The sequence below is a fragment of the Protopterus annectens genome, chromosome 2.part0 (assembly GCF_019279795.1).
Source record: "Protopterus annectens isolate FY-2018-M chromosome 2.part0, PAN1.0, whole genome shotgun sequence".
NCBI lineage: Eukaryota > Metazoa > Chordata > Ceratodontiformes > Protopteridae > Protopterus > Protopterus annectens.
Window position 1 is genome coordinate 1,191,480,318 of NC_056728.1, and position 12,571 is coordinate 1,191,492,888.

A 12,571-nucleotide genomic window follows, 5' to 3' on the forward strand; every position below is an offset into this window, starting at 1 on the left:
GGACATGTATGTATAGTGTCACAGCACACATGTGCATGGGCATATACCGTCGATGTCATACGGAATGTGCACAACGTGCACGTATCCTCGCAGTAGGGGTGACTATGTCAAATATGTGTAATGCAAAGCTGTCATGATGGATATGTTCAGAAATCATAGACAGTATCACAGGCATAGCATGCATGATGGAGGGATGGCCTAATGTTATGTACATAAACAAGATATGTATGGCCTGCACATATGGGACAGAGTAGTAGCAGAATAGGTACCCGAAATGGAGGGAACAGCAAGTAACCATGTCCAAATGTTCCGTAGCAGGTGCAATGTGTGCAACAATGATGTCCAGCAGGGCCGTGTGTAAACACATGTGCAATGTACACAGTAGTGTCACACCCATGGTAGTGTCCACTGAACGGCAGAGGTGGATGTCAACTGTATGTCTATACAGTACTTCCGCTGTGGTGGTACCATGGGTCTGTGTCACCCTACCAGCAAGGGAGCTATCACATGACTAGTGACACAGTGTGTCCCTGTGGGATGTGCACAGGACCTATGTCCCACAGCACGGTGTGTGTCCAGTCTGTGGATGTCACACAGACGCCCAGGCTGAGCAATGTGGCATGTGTGCACACATGCAGGAGTGCTCCTCCCACCCTGCCCACTGCAAACGCCATGTAGGAGTACTACATGCATCAGTAATGCGGAGAACATGGCCCATGGCAGAGTAGATTACACCCCTGTGTTAGTGGTATGCAGGTGAGTACAGATGTGTTACATGACTGTCATTTGCATATGTAAACTGTCTGAGCCGGGTAGACATCACAGCATGACTATACTGAGACATGTAAAGTTGTATCCATTGTGTAAGGTACACCACACGTGTTATTGTAACACTGCCCGCGTGTACATGTGTGTATGGCACAGGTACAAGGGCACCCAATGTATCAGCTAGACATACGGTCCAGAAATGTGTGGCCCTGCACATGTGTACCCACGCCATAGTGGAATATGGCAACCACAGCACCATGTGGGGCATGTGTGTACAGCAACCATGTACAATGTGATATGCATGTATAGGGACAGTATCCATGTGATACACACTGCATGACTGTCACTATGCAAAGGTGATGTGTATGCACTATGTGTGATGTAACTGATGCAATGATATCTACATGATATATCTGCCACACTGACACCTGTATGGTTGTTAGCAATATGAGTAGGATGAGCTAGAATGCTGCCAGGTATGTAGATGTGGTATATGTAGGCATGGACAATACTCTGTGACAGCATGTAGTGTATGTAAGCAAATAGTGAGCATGAGGGGCCACATGACTGAGGACTGTGCAATGTCACATGTACCTGACTTGTTGTAGTTAGCATGATATGCCTGCACCACTGTGTGACCTGTACAGGAGGCACATGGCGTAACATCCTGAGACATAGGGTACGATGTGATGCTGGATGTGTACATTGGCAATAGCATAAAGTGGAATGGCGCTGAAGGGCAAAGAGCGGATAATGTCTGATTTGATACCCTCTGTACCACACCAACCACCCATGCAATAGTATGACAGGTGGCCAGCATGTGGATGTGGTGTGCTGTGGTGCACAGAAGCCCAACAAGGGTGCCAGTGAAGGCATGGAGGTCGTCAATGAGTGTGTGAAGCATGTATGTGAGGATGTGGCCCAGTGCCATACTGAATGGCCCAGTCATGGGTGTACAAATGCAGCCCCATATGCAATGCAGTACCACCCATGTGTAGTGTGATAGATGTGGTAGTGTGGTGGTCAGGGTACACAACGTACATGAATGGGCTAGCAGTCAATGCAGTGTGCTGCTGCAGAGACATGTAACAGCCAGGTTGGCGGATACAACAACTACGGCGATTGGAGGTGACATTGGGACTGTGTTCCCGGACATAACGTGCATGGCAGTACTATGTATGTGTCCACAGGGTTAATACAATGTCCAGCCAAGGATTGGAACCCTGTAGTGAGTGAGAGTGTGTATTGTTGGTAGGTACCCCATTGGCAGGCACGATGCCAGCAACATCTGTGTTGGCAATGCCTGCATGACTGTGGTATGCTGCATTGAATGTGGATGTAGTCAAACAGCAGAGACATACCACCACACTGCGTGAGGGCCCACACTGCAATGTATGGCAGTCATGTGTAGGTAGCTAGCTGTGGAGTATGTGATGCACCATGAGGACACACCATGACTGTCAAGTGACACACCACACACATGTGAACATAACTACTGCAACAGCCTGCACATGTGCCCATACAGCACGTGCATGGAACAGGAATACCACTGTGGCGTCTGTGAAAAGGCCAGTACCACCATGTTCTGTGTGGAATAGCATGGTCCCTACCAGTGTAAATGTAGCAGAAGTGCACTGTGATCAGTGTTGGCATAGGCACGAGACTGTCCATCGTACGGGTGCCATGCCATCAACTACCTCTGTCAGTGGATGTCAGTAGTACCGCTGTAGAGTGTATGTACCATGCATGCTGCTATGGTTGTGTGTTTAGGGTGTGGCTAGCAGGGCTGAGAAGCATGGATGTTCAGCAAACAGAGGGGATGTGTAGGCATAGCACACAGACACATGGAGGTTTGGTGCATGCCGAGGGTAGTGTAGGTATGGTATGTGTCGTGTAATGTGTCACCCAGCTATGCGCATTGCATGGCCAAGCATGTGGGTACATGGGAGTCCATACTAGGAAGGGCGTGTTGCTGTCAATACATAGCAGTAGCAACTGTCCCAGGTGGAATGTACAGTATGCCAACATGGCCAGCATGTAACCAGTGGTGGACAGTGTATTCACTGTCGCGGTCACAATGTGCGTAGCGGTCACAAACATGGGTATCTGAACATGGATTACCTATGATGCAATGTGTCTTGGGAATATACAGTATGTGTGTAAATCACTGTGTGGTGTGGGAACCACCCACCCGTGTGTGTTGCAGTCCAGGTATGTGCCTGGGAGGTATGATCTGTGTACAATCTGGACTGGCAGGTGTGCCATGTAGGGCATGGAGGCAGGTCCCAGGCACTGCAGATAAATGACATGCGTGCTGTACTGTGTGTGCAGTGCTTGTGTACAGCACAGTGGGTGTAAGCATTGTCACACATCACTGCATGCTGTGCCTACCTGTGACAGCCCTGCCGGAGACAGACATGTGACACCGCTGCACAGGCAGCATAGCATGTGAAGATGTACATGTGGGCTGCACACCTTAGGCAGATGTCCACAGGTCATGTGTGCCACGGTAGTGTGGTTGAACACGACTATCAGACTGGACAAACACCACATGCCTGCATAACTACAGTATGACCATAGTCAACAGTCCCAGTGACAGAGTAGGCCAATGTACACTATCCCTGCGTGCAGACCACTGGCTACTGGACACCTGGCTAGACACACACCCGGAGGGTTAATTCACCATTGAGCCATCACATGTCCCAGTCCATGTGGGCCATACAATGTCATCACAGGGTGGTCACAATAGCAGGTGGCAAGGCAGACACGGTGTACCAGGTGATGTGTCATGTGTGCATATGTCGACTAGCACAGCCGCTCACATGTCTGCAACATACTGGTGCACGATGTATACTGTTACATGATGTATGGAACTGCACTGTCACCCACTACAGGGCCATCTGACACAGGTGTGTTGTGACAGGTGTAACCCATGTTTGCACAGGATACACACCGCTGTTGTAGGCAGCCATGCTGGTGGCTACCAGTGATATATGCAGTGGTCATACAGACATACCGCATACAGTGTTCATGCAGGAATGTCCATTGTCGTGATGATGTGCTGCTATGTGAATGTAGGTGTGTGTTGTGAATGTTACACATCCAGAAGACACCATCTGGTGCAGTCATGGTTGTCAACACCAGTACACACATCCACAGCAGTCAGAACCCAGTCCTGACAATGTGTGTCAGTCACCCTCGTACTGTGTGACATATGTGCACATGGCGGAACACCTCCCACTGTCATCTAAGCTGGCTACATGATGGCTGGAATGTGCTGTAGAAATGTACAATGCTGGTAGCCCAATGAAGTACCTGGAATCAGACACAGTACGCTATGTCAGCCATGTAAACCATGCACAACAATGACCGCCCAACAGACACAAACAATGCATTGACACATGGAACATGTGCACATGACAACCCCCAATGAGGTATGTTGCACATATTGATGTACAATTGTCATCTATGGCCATAGCATGGATGCAGACACACATACCCCACAGGTAGTACCATGTGATGTAGGTAGGGGGGCATTGCTCGTGTACATGTCACAGTAGCTGTACAGACACATGTCCTGCATAGCCGTCATGTAGGGGTAGCTGTGGCATGTGACCGCTGGACATGCCTGTACAATTGACCATGTCCCACAGGAGATGTGTTATGTGTACCACATATCATGTGCTGACAACAAGCTGTGATGTAATGCTGCCGTGTACCTGTGTGACATTGTCTGTGATGGGTGCAAAGGCATATAGTATCGTATTGCATGCCCACAAGCCCCACATAGGTGCATAGCCTGAACATACAATACAAGGAGTGTGTGGGTGATAGCAACCCACAGGAGGAGATGGGTATGGACGGCAGCCCACAACCACATGTGTGTGTACGCTGTTCACGCCCACCACACATGAGCATCTGAGAGGCTAGTGTTACAGCTGTACAGGGTTGCATGCATATATGTTCAGCAACATCCCTGTGTGTCCCACCACTGGCCCGTGGACCGATGGACACCAACCAAATGTGCAGATATGAGATGTGCACAGCACATCACAGATGCCTACTGTAGAACAGGCTTACCGTGTAGACATGTGCACAGTAGGTCTGCGCCAGCTGCAGTCAAACATGTAATGTGCTGAACCACACCAATAGTCCAGGCCATGCCACAGATGGACGTGCATGCATCTGTGTATGTATGGCTGTGAATGTCTCCGGCATAGCAATATAGCTGTGTCACCATTGTGAACAACAATATGAATGGGTTATATGTGTGAGGGTTGCGTCATACGTGTATGGTCAGATCGACGATACCATCAGTGACCCTGCTATGTGAACATCCCTGTCCCCATACATGGATACCTATGCTGTGCCCAACACCACATTCACAGAGGCGGCGATCCCGGTGTGTAGTGCACCAGGAGACATGGGGTGGCAGCAGGCACTGGATGTACACATATGTGGTACCCACATCAGTGCAGGCAACCATCCATGTGCACGGATAGCGTGTGTGTCCACATACAGCACTGTGTTGATCAATATCCCAGCACATAGCACCTGCCAGGGTTACAGTGTATGCATGGATGTGTGATACCTGCATGCACCAGACACACCCTCAGCAAGCAGCGTGCAGCATACCTCGCTTGAGGCCAGTGTCCACACCATGGCGATAGACATGTTGAATGTCCATATACATAGCACTGACATATGGAATGGACAGCCACCCTGCCAATATCGTAAACCCCCAGGTGGATCACAACCCAGTGCCATGTATGTGGCATACCCTGCCATACCATGCAGACCTGCCCAGCAAGGCTGCATGAGCTATCACAGTCCTACATGGTGCAATGGACAAAAGGCACTCTCACTATCAACCATACACAGCAGTAATGTGGCGGTGATGCACCCTGTGGTGTCACAGGTGCTGTGTGATGCTCTGGACAATGTGTGTGTGTACATGCTATGCATGGCCTGTCCTGCTAATGTGTCATGGTTACACATTGCCCTATGTCTATCACATGTGCAACACAGGTGAGCTGTGGCAAGTTGTCCAACACCCGTACAGTGCTGTGTGGATGTACATGGCACAACACATGCATGTGCAGGTGTCCATGTATATGTACAGTGCCACTGCTGACATTCACAATGGCTACAGACATGATGTGTACTGACATATACACAGCGTCCAGGTGAACAGCAGCACCGACGCCACATGGGGACCTATGCCAGTGATATGGACACAGGTGCAGCCAGGTACACATGTCCACAGCTGGCTAACATCTACATGGTGCGGTACAGTGTGATGGGGTGGCAAACAGATATGATGTGACACCCACTGCTCAATGGTGTGAAGCCAACACATCGGCTGTGTCACTGCCACGATGCCTTTCACAGATTACTGTGCAGATGTCATACTTGTCATAGCAATGTATCTCCAACAGTATGCCAGCACAGCAGTGTAAATGTGACCTGCCACCATCATTATGTCTTACAGATAATGCCACGATCCCGCTTCCTGCATTCAGTCGACAGGAGGAGGAGGTGATCATACCATACCTCCATACTAATCATGACATGTTATTTAGTCATGTGCCACAGCAGGCACAGGAACGACAGGAGATGTGGGAGGAGATGTGCAGGAGGGTGAACAGCCTGGGCGGATACAACCGCACTTATCAGCAGATCCGCAGGCACTGCACAGACCTGATCCGCATGCAAGACAGCGTGCCACTGCAATCGCCAGACAACAACGTGGGACAGGTGGTGGCCACCAACCCAGCCCCCACTCACAGCCACGGAGGAGCTCCTGGCCAGTCTGGGGACACCCACGGAACAACACGCAGAAACCCATGTGTCCATCGTGGGAGGTGGGTGTCTCCTAACTATGAGCTTGGAGCTGCATGGTAAGTCAGGGTTGCATGTTTGTATGATAAGTGACGGGGTGGGGTGGGTGTCATAGTACAACACATAATATAGCAATACATGCCAGGTATATGGTCACACAAGACGCATACTACAGTATGCTATGTTGTGTTAGCAGACATGTGCATAGCACATGCTAACTCACAGATGCATGATGTGACATGCACACTGCTGACTGTGGCGATAGTAATGGATAATGTGTATACCTTTGTGTCATCCCTTTACAGGTACATGCGCGGTCGCAAACACAAGGGTCTGTTGCAGGTAAGTCTGTTGCTAGTCAAAGGCATGATATGGTGTATTGATATTCCCCATGTGTCCAGGCATGACATGCACACCTGTGTGTGCCCCAGTCACGGTATACAGGTTGCACCACCCGACACACACACCACCCATGTACAGTAGATACAACCGTTAGCGTAGAGTGGCATGACACCACACGACCTATTGGTGTGTTACGTGCATTCAGCTATGCATACAATGGTGTAGGTGTTCCACAATGGCTGCATGTGTAGTATGCATCGGTATGCCTCTGCAGTATGCACACAGTACCACATAGTGAGCTGTGATCTTGCCAGAGCACAGGTGTTACCAATGTGACCTATGCCCCTGCATCAGGTGCACACGCTAGACATGGCACATGCCATGTCCCATGCACGCGGATGTCTGGCTGCAACATTTTCACACCATGACATGACCTATGCACGACATAGCAGACATCCACACTGTCTGCATATCTGTAGGGAATGTGACACCTTACACTAGTATGGTTGTATGTCACATGGGCCACCACAGGGCCATGTGCACGATGTCCACCACACACAATTGTCAATGACCCAGACAGACAAGGCCATGGTCGATACCTACAGGCATGTTGCCACACAGTACATCCACAGTGGGTAGTCACCGTTGCACCCTGTACACACATAGTGGGCTCATCACTGTAGTGGCCCACCTGGACATCCGATGTAGTACACCACTGACATGGAATGCCTCTCCACAGCTACTACAGGTGCCTCCAATATCCACCACATACGTGCTGCTGAGCAGCTGAACTGACTTACAGACATGGCAATGTAATGCGCCCAGGTCACGATCACACAGAAACATAACTGTGTCCTGCTACTGTGCAGTGGCACAGTGCCCGCACTCCACACTGTACAGCTATGTACACAGCTCACACCAACCGCACCTGCACAGACATCCCTGTTACCCATACATTGTATCTGTAGACTGTACACATAACACTGCACCATGACAGCCATTGTGATGTGGTGCATGCGGTGGGACACCATCGTCACATGTCCACATGATACCACACATGTTTGCGTGTACATGACATAGTGTCGGCAGACATGTGTACTGTCAACTCGCCCGTGGCCACACGGTGTATCACGGTGATGCATGCAAACTACCATGAATGTGTGTACTGCATGCCTACTAAAAGACACCTGCCTGTTGTACTGTTCCCACCAGGGCAGTGTGCATACTGCCACTAGATATGTCTGGTCTACATTCACTGGTCTGTGGTGTGTGAATGCTGCATGCCACCTGCATTATCACATGCATGATGTCTGTGTGTGTGTGTGTGTGTGTGTGTGTGTGTGTGTGTGTGTGTGTGTGTGTGTGTGTATTGTAACTGACGGTATGCCTTTGTATTGACAGGTGCTGTAGGTGAGTACCTCTCCTGCGGTCCAGCTGATGCTAGTGTCCCCACAGATACTAGTGGTGATGACCATGTGCATGAGGCACAGGCAGGGTCGTCACAGGCACACACTGTGCCATTGGAGAACATCACACTTATGCCCCCTTCATCCCTGAACACGGTTCGGATGCCGACACATACCCCAACACCGCTGCCCATAGATGACGGTCAGTCAGCCGCCTGTTGGCACCGAGCAGGAATGTGGTGGCTGCAGAAGGTGTGGGTACACACGATGTTGCCAGTGTAATGACTGGTGCAGTGCCACGCAGGCATGTGGCAGGTGCTGCTCAGAGGGGAGCACCGCTAGACATACACCTGCCGACAGGTGCAGCAGCTGGTATAACCAGACGCATGTTCCAGACTGTAATGGCGGCGCAGGCACGCGTCAACGGCAGAACCAGGAAGGGCAGAGGCTGCAGAGGTCTGCAATCCGTTCCTTGAATGACAACATCCAGGCATTGGCGACGCCCAACTGCATCTTGCCGATGTGCTGGATAGGAGATTGGGTGAGATGGCTGGTATCCTCGACCGAGGCATGGCCATCCTTGAGCGTGGGCTGTCCGTGCAGGAACACCAGGTAGGGTGAGGCATAGGGCACGTGGGCGGCCAGCAACACCACTTGGTGCAGGTCAGCGTGCGCAAGCACCTCCCATGCCCACCACAGTGCTGGTAGCAGCGGCAGTGCAGCTGCTACTACACCGACCACACCAGGACAGAGCAGGCCACGTGGACATGGCCCTGGACGGCCCCGCGTGGGCACGTTTCCAGCGGACATGTGACATCGGAGAGTGGACTGTCTGTACCTACACCCGTCGCGTCTGCGCACCCCAGGCAGGCACGGGTCACGCCGCCAGGCGGACACAGTGAGCCGTAACACCTGCACTGTACAGTCTGGGGCTGCCAAGCATACCCGTGTAGGCATCACAGATGACTGAACTGTGTACACACAAACCCACACACAGCAAACACGACTGTAGGGCTCCACCACACCCACATGCAATCTACACAGTCATGCCCAGTCAATGCACAGGCCCTTACACACACACATGATGTCATCCATTGGTACAGCCCATGCCTGTGGCACACATCACCCTGTGCATATGATGAAGTCTCTGCCGCATAACTGTGAGCTACACCATCAGTGCATGGTTATGCAAACATATTCTGATGCACAGGGTGGACAAGATAGTGAGAGGTGTATGTGATACCTGTGTCCGCATAGTACGTGATGTGTATGTTGTGGTGTGTGTGTATGGCTGGTGACAGGTGTGTATGTGATGTGGGTTGTGCACTGACATCATGCAGCAGACATACCATGCAGGACAGGTGCAGCATTCATTGATCTGTGTACACAGTATGTGTGGTGGTTACATGTGTAGCACCATGTTGGTTCAGTTAACCCGTATGACAATGATGGTGTACTTGCATGTGCCTACTGGGAGCACTGTAATTAGTTCCCCATGCGTAGTCGGGTACCCACAGGCATGTCTGGCAACATCAGCATAGCACAGGTACCCGACTCGCATGGACCCCTACATAGGAACATAGGCCAACATGTACATAACAGGGTATGTGCCCTACGACATGTGTGGACCTAGCATGACTGTGTGTGGCTGCTAACACCCCTCAGGATGGGGATGCCACATCCATCAGTCCCCAGTCCCTCGTCCAGCACTGACACACAGATGATGCCTGGCGCATAACTATATCCACACATCCACACGCCATTATTACTCCTGGACGAAGGCAGTCAGTGCCTTTCCTTCACATGGGCTGGCACGGCTCTACGTGTTGTAGGGGTCCGCCGCTGACCCTGTTCCCCAGCACGCCACACTCATCTTTGTGGTGATGTGTGTGACAGTCGCTTCTGTGCCCGTGTTTGCCTGGAGCCTAGGAAGTGGAATATGCCCATGTCACCCAGGTCAGACATGGCCGTGTATGCCAGGCACAGATCACCACAGAGCAGATGTGCTGTGAAGGTTTACAGCCGGAGTCCCCTTGGTCGGTCGCAGCTTGACACATGTCCTAGCACCGTCATCCCCGCCTTGTGTAACGTTTGCGGTCCTTCCGAGTGCTGCAGGCGTCAGGTTAGCTACAGGCCAGATGTGCCATTGTACGCAGTCATTGCTCTGGTGTGTGATGTGTACAGGGGTACAATGAACACCCCTGATGTCGATGCGATTCCTTCCAGACCAGGAGGCCACAGTGGAATGTCTTCACACCCACATTGCCATTGTGTGTGTTGACAGAGGTTAACGACAGGTGTCATAGCCATTTCCATGAACATGTCCACCATCTGGAATGGCTTACCACCTACATGTGACATTGGGCCGAACATGTCCTTCACACTGGGTAGGTCTGCACCTTCTCTGGCATGTAGTAGCAGGCCATGGCTCTGGCACCAGTTATCCATGTCTATGACGCCTTAGGTGGATGTCCGTGTCACATGGGGTGTTGGGTATGGTGGCCGGTGCGTAGTCATCTGCATACCTTGTCTGCCACAATCCCCCTATGATTGCATGCACATTGAAGGTCGAATGCCATATGGCAGGGGCCCAGGACTGAGCCCTGTGGGCCTCCACTGGAGACCAGATATGAGTGTGACAAGGCACCAGGAACACCAACCCTGTGTGGTGTGACCTCCAAACTTTCTGAGAAGCTTCGGGTGATATATGTCCCCACATGTATGCTGGCGAGCCTTTCCTGGAGTCCCATGTGGAGTGTGCTCTGAACGCCCCACCAGGTCATGGTACTGTGTGCAAACCCACGTATCCCCAACAATGGCCTTGGTGACCACTCCAGACAGGACGAGCAGGTTCGGGAGGCAGGATCCGCCTTGACTATGTTGTTGTGGGTATGTTCCGCATTGGCTGTACACCGCTGTCTGTATCCATGGGCACCTGTATGGACCTCCCCACAGCTTTGCAGACAAGGCTTGTCAAGCGGATAGGGTGTGGCTGTCTACAGTCCATAAGAGCACTACCCTGGCATAGTGGGACCACAGATGCCATATGCCATCCATTGGGGACATAGCCCATAGTAAGGCTAACATGACACAGTGGTCGCATGTGTGGGCCGAGGGCCTCAATGAGGATGGGTAGCACACAGCCAGGGACACCATCGGTGCCCATTGGTGCTGTGTCAACCGCCATAGAGATATGGGATCACTCCAGGCCATATGAGATGTTTGGGAGGCTACACTCTGGTGGATGGATATGTCCCTCTGGGGGTGGGATGTATGCATGGAACATGTCCGCTGGTTTGCAGACAATGTCTGTGGGTGCAGTGACCGTTGTACCATTCTGGACCATTTCCAGCCAAGTCTGTGTGCCCCCAACCATGTCCTTACCACAGTTAGGGAAGGCCCTATGGTTGTCTCATGTGCCTCTGCAGTACCACTCCCACAAGCGGCCGTGGATGATTGTATGTGTACGTATGGTGACGCCGGTATGAATGGGAGATGGTTTCCTGGTATTGACATTGCTCTGTCATGTATTAGCTCCAACTGTTGATGTACAGCTAGTCAGTGGCTGGGGTCCACCACACCATGTGCCTACCTGTGGTGGACAAGGTCCTGATGTTATCATGTTTGCCTGTTGCAGACATGCATGTGGGTGCTCAGAGAAGGCATTCGCTAGGGCGGTTGCCGGTCTGGCCTGTGTTCAACACTGGCATGGAGGACTTGTAGGGTACCACACCGGTCGATGATGTGTGTGGTTTGTTGTGGAGAGGTCATCACTTAGGTCCCCATGCCGGTGTTGGTTACAGGATGTGGATGACCAGTGGATCCACTATACGGTCTGGCATCACCATTGAGGGCTGTACATCCTGTGTGGGGCATATCCTCACCATGTGTGATGGGCAGAACTGTCAGACATCCCCCCCTAGTATGTATGGTGCATGGCTGTTTAACAGTGGCCAGGTGTGAGAACACCTGGGACCGTATGAGTGTGTTGTGCCATGGGTAATGTTCCCAGTCTATGTATGGGTGGTTCATGTCACCCAATACGGTGCTGTTGTGAGAGCATGCCCACTCACCAGTGTCCTCAGGACATCTGTGCAGGTAGCCTGTGTTTGGGAGGGTTGTCTGTAGCATGCAACAAACTGTAGGCCAGTCCTACACATGGTTAATTGCACCTAGATATTCCCGCTGCAACGCCATGTCTGTGGCATGGCCGG